Below are 5,311 nucleotides of genomic sequence, written 5' to 3' on the forward strand. Positions count from 1 at the left end.
ACTAATGCAAAAACAAAGAAATTAGAGCAATTTAAATTGATGACCCTTGACCTCATCATCCTCATGGACACATATGCATATTTTGGAGCATGCAATAAACTTTCTGGGAGCTATCAAAGTTCTAAACATTTGAAAAATACAATTTGAAATATGTGAGAATATTTTACATGAAAAAGTAAATGAGGAATTTACATTTGATGCTTCGTGATTAAATAGTAATTTTTTTTTAACAAACTGTTTGAATTTAAAATCATTAAAGATACATGTAGTCTGTGAAAGAAACTAAATCTGATAAAAGTTAATTTCAAATACTTAAAAAAGAAATAGATTAGATAATTTCCTTTGTATTCATGTGAAATTCTCAAAAATCATGTGCTATTTCAACCCTAAAACCGCGGGGGGGGGGGTTAAATCAACCCCCCACCCTCGACATTTTCCACGACCATTCCACTGTGAGAAATTATACGACCGTGCCGCTCGCCAACATTTTATTTTGAAGTCTTGCACATCTTTTGAGACCAAATTTACGATGCCTGGTATGCGGTTGGAAAATTACTCAATATTACATAAGTGCATGTCAGACCCAGAATTGCTCCAAAATGGGATTTTGTGTAAAAGGTCAATGTTGAGATTTCTCATCTTCTTAATAAAGAAAACCAAAAGGTTGAAAAACAAAGATATAGATAGGAAATTCATAAAACAATAAAATACATAAGAAATTCATTTTCAAACGAGGATTTTTTTTATATATTTGATTGTTAGCATTTTATAGCAATGGTATAAAAGTATAATTTACACATAAATTAGCATAATTCATATAAAAGATCTGACAACTTCGGAAAAATTAACCATATTTCATTGCACATTACATCCCCCACTATTATCATACCAATTTTCAAGGCATTTACGTGATCATTGGCCAAGATCTCAAGGGAGGTTGCTTCAACCCCCAGTAAAAAAGCGTTAAAAGAAAAGACACAAATAAATAATGAAATTCTTACATGTACATACAAAAATACCTGTTCTAGAGCAAGTCCACTGTACAACAAAAAGTTTATTTGAATGGATAGATAAAAATAAAACATGCATGACACTGACAACATCAAAATATGATGTAAAATAAGTAATGACATATCAAAGATTCACACAAATCACTTATATGCACAAAACAGGTGATATGCAATTAAGTCTATGTCACAGTCTTTCTTTTGCATATCAAGATATGAAATATATTATAAAACTTGAATTTTTACAGAATTCACAATTATAAGTCTTCATTGAATTGAGTTCAGGTTGCCACAATGGCTTTTTACACAAATTTCAGGGAGAAATCAAAGCATACCGGTACACCTGTATTACACATTATGAGGCGAAAAAAAAATCATATTTAATGATATATTTCAAAAGAAACGGTGAATGGAGAACGTCACTTGGTCGCTCATTTGCATAATGACCAGGATGTGCACAGATGTTTTGTGAAAATAACTTATAAGCAAAACTTCAAAATGTCAGAACTTTCTCATTTTACATCAAATTTTTATGAAAGTTTCAGTGTTATGCTCATTGGACTTTTCTCTATTATATAAAAGAAACTCTTTGTTGGGGTGGACTTGCCCTTCAAAAAAGTACAAAGCTTGTGTTCCTCCAGGAATTCTTATTATCTTATATAGACATGGGTCCCATCGATCACACCTATGACTATTGAATTCCTGTAGTACTGGTACTCAAAATAATAATATAGGGTATTTATATTGCGCACATATCCACCTTATTAGGTGCTCAAGGCGCTCCTATATTACCCGGCTAAGCTAGGCGTTCACAGCTTCTTGAGGAATTACTTCCTACCGGTACCCATTTACCTAGCCTAGGTTGAGTGCAGCACTGTGTGGATCAGTTTCTTGTTGAAGGAAATTACGCCATGGCTGGGATTCGAACCCACGACCCTCTGTTTCAAGGTCTGGGAGACTAATCCACTGGGCCACAACGCTCATACAGTTGTTGTTGGGTAGCCTCAATCTCATCTCTGGTTGTTGAAGTTCTCACAAAACCTTTCTTCTTGCTATGGCTTGCGAAACATCTTTGATCTCTCAACAGCTGATGTCTCATCACCATGTATTCCCTGAAATTATCCTGTAAATGAAGATATATTGCCAGAAGTTGCACATTACTCTGTGATTTAATTTTTTCAGATGACAAAGAGAAAACAAGAAATAACTATTTCATTGTCTTTACATTTAAAGAAAAAAAAAATCATTTTTGATCCCATATGGAATCCTTTAAATATCATAGAACTCAGTTTAACATTACTTTACTGGTCTAAAGGCTAAACTTTCCCCAACCCCATTAACAATTGTGTGACAAACATACATTGAGCAAAGCAGATGCAATACTTTTTTTCAAATAACCAAGATAATTATACAACCAAAATGTAAAGTATGGATTTTGGAAGAATCTGTCGACAATGGATGACAAAACTTCTAGTTCTAATTTACATTTCTGATTGTATTTTCTATTTTTTTCTAAAATATAAAACAATAATCATAGGCTCAGTTCACTGTGAATTAAAAACAGGCAGTTGCCAAAATTTATTATCACTTTTTACATTGAGTTCGATTTCTTTTTACAGCAACATCACTAATATTTGCATACACTAGGCTTGTCTTGAGATGTTTATGTCATAACTTTCTTATAAAAGAAATACTTACAGCATACAAACGCAGAATTGTCGATATTTGCAGATACAAAGGTAGTCGATCACTCGGCCCTTTGTCCCTCCTCAGGCTCAGATCATCTTCAAGCATGTTGATAAGGTAGCGTGTGGTGCTTGAAAGCTTCATCCTCGTACAAGTCACAACGGTTCCTCCTGTCAATGACTCCTAATTGCAGTTCTGGTTGGCATATTCCTAGTGAGTTAGAATAGAGTAAGAAGCAAAAGAAAATATTTAAACAACATTGAATAAACAACAACTATGTATTAACTACCTTTACTGCATATTGTCGAAATTTATTGGCCTACCTTTTGAGAAATCTGCATATTTGGTCAGTTGACTTATGAATTCCTTATTTTGCCAACTTAATCACATTGTCATTCTCATAAATTTAAATTGATCAACTGGATCTACAAAATTTTTGACATTTAGGCACGTACTCTATTAGACAGGAATAACCGTCGTTTCTGGGGATTTCCTTAACAATTTCTGACATTTCACTGTAATCCTTTACGCAGTTCAGCGGAACAACCAAAATACAGAGACTGAAGCCTTTGGTCTAGTACTCTATGACCATTGATCATGTGACACAGAATTAAGATTAGTTCAGTAACTGTCAGATGTGTACGTCAACCAAGTTTGAAATTGATCAAAATACATGCTTCTTTATCATGAAACCAATTTTATGATTAATTTTTTTAGATGGTGACAAAGAAAAAAAAAAGAAAATAGACAATAGTCCACATAGAAAAAAAATAAACATACCTCTCTAACAATCCTCCTTCATTCTTCAGGACAGCCTGCACATGTTGTAAGATGTTTTCATCCATTCGAAAATTTATTGCGGAAATAAAAAAAGTACAGACCTGTAGATCTACATGAGATTACTTTTTTTTTTAATATAATGGACATAATTCAACATCTCTCAAATCTGCCAGATTAAATGATAGTATTTCCAACCAAAATGTAAATTCATAATATAATTTGCTAAAATAATGTATTCAATGAATTGTTCTATAGAATGGCGCTTCATAACGTAGCTCATCGTATTGTAGCTACATCATATAAACAAACTGAGTCAAGCCTATGTATTACGCAGGGTGAGCAAGGGATGGCAAGATTTTGCAATGGCCACTAGTCACTAGATCGGTCTGGTAAGAAACCTCTAATTTTTCATGTTTTCATTATTTAGGCCCTACATAATATTTGTTATTCCTTTTATATGCTTTAGTTTAGGTGGTAAAAAGGTATAAAATTTAAATTAATTCCATTCAGTGTACCGTATTCTAACCAATTGGCAGTGATGTCGATATTGAAGGGGATTCCATCATTGACAATTTTAATTTTTACCAACTTCTTCGACACACACTGACACAGCCCTACGCAGGCCTGCCCTAGCCTAGCGCGTGCTCCGGCTCCATAATGATAAGACACTGTCAACTCAAAATTTTAAAAATATCATCACAGAGTCCTCGTCCTCGAGCCGAGGCTAGATCTAGTTCCAACATTTCTCCAGTTGGATCTGAATAAGTAAATTTTGAAGAAAAAAAATTGCGAACACTATTATTATAGACAGGATCTACAAACAATTAACAATGACTAGACACAGTTTATAGGAAGTGTTTTCCCATTCACTAAATTTACCCAACAAGGCAATAACAACACAGCCTCACAGGCAACATGCCCTGGCATTATTAAGTGATGCTGTTTGTGCAGTTACTTTATTCAATTTATACTAAAAAAATCATATCAAACTAAGGTATAAATAAAGAATAAAATTTTCTTGAATTTTGCACAATTGTGGTTGAAAGTCTGACTACTTTGGCGGCTTTGTCATGCATCGCTTCTCCAGAGCTGAGCTAACCAAGGGAGCTCCGGCCTGGAGCTCCCTGGGTTAGAGCACTCTAGGCGACACCCCAATACTTACCCGTGCTAATAAACTGGAACTCCACTCACGCGCATTTGGGCCGCCCTAGCTTAGAACTAAGCAATATTATCTAGAAATTGTTACATTGTAGTCATGAAATATGTTCTATTAAATAAATTGATAATGTTTAATCGGTACTCACCGGTTCTTTTGTTGCATTTTCAGACCATTTCTCACAATTCTTCGTAAATATCTGCGGCAAATTTTTTCGCCATAGACAGCTTAACATCCATCTTTATTGATAAATGGAGCGCCCTTTACGATAGTTGTTAATGCCGCGGAGAAATCGTTAGGCATTTTGGCCTGTGTTCAAGGCGTAGCTGTTCTATTTTTTTTTATAGGTATGAGATCGAAATCACAGCGAGTATTTACACTCTTCCATAATGATTCCGAAAGGGAGGCGCAACCTAGAATAGTAGGGGGACACATTATGAAATGTCACCCCCCTACTATTTTGGGTCTTTTCATTCAAAATCGAAATAAAATATGTATTTTGGAAGAGACGATCATACTTTTGGGGTGCCCTTTTTTTTTGCTTGTTTGCTTATCAAATTTCTTTTGGTCAAGATGACCTTCTTTTTGGGGTGATAAACCTTCTTTTTTGTTTTTGTTTGTTTGTTTTTTTCTTGTCAAATTTTCCAGCCCCTGCCCTTGCCTAACAGTACACTTGATATTG

At 34.5% G+C, this 5,311-nt stretch overlaps 1 long non-coding RNA gene across 1 annotated transcript; it reads right to left on the reverse strand.

The window, feature by feature from the left end:
- Positions 1-228: 228 nt before the first annotated feature.
- LOC135157993 (uncharacterized) lies at positions 229-3,644 on the reverse strand. The gene is made up of 3 exons (XR_010296833.1): positions 3,474-3,644; positions 2,706-2,903; positions 229-2,130 (listed from the first exon to the last, which is right to left on the reverse strand). It is a non-coding gene; the product is annotated as an uncharacterized LOC135157993 (long non-coding RNA).
- Between the last annotated feature and the right edge of the window lie 1,667 nt (positions 3,645-5,311).

This window comes from Lytechinus pictus, unplaced genomic scaffold (genome assembly GCF_037042905.1).
Source record: "Lytechinus pictus isolate F3 Inbred unplaced genomic scaffold, Lp3.0 scaffold_22, whole genome shotgun sequence".
NCBI lineage: Eukaryota > Metazoa > Echinodermata > Echinoidea > Temnopleuroida > Toxopneustidae > Lytechinus > Lytechinus pictus.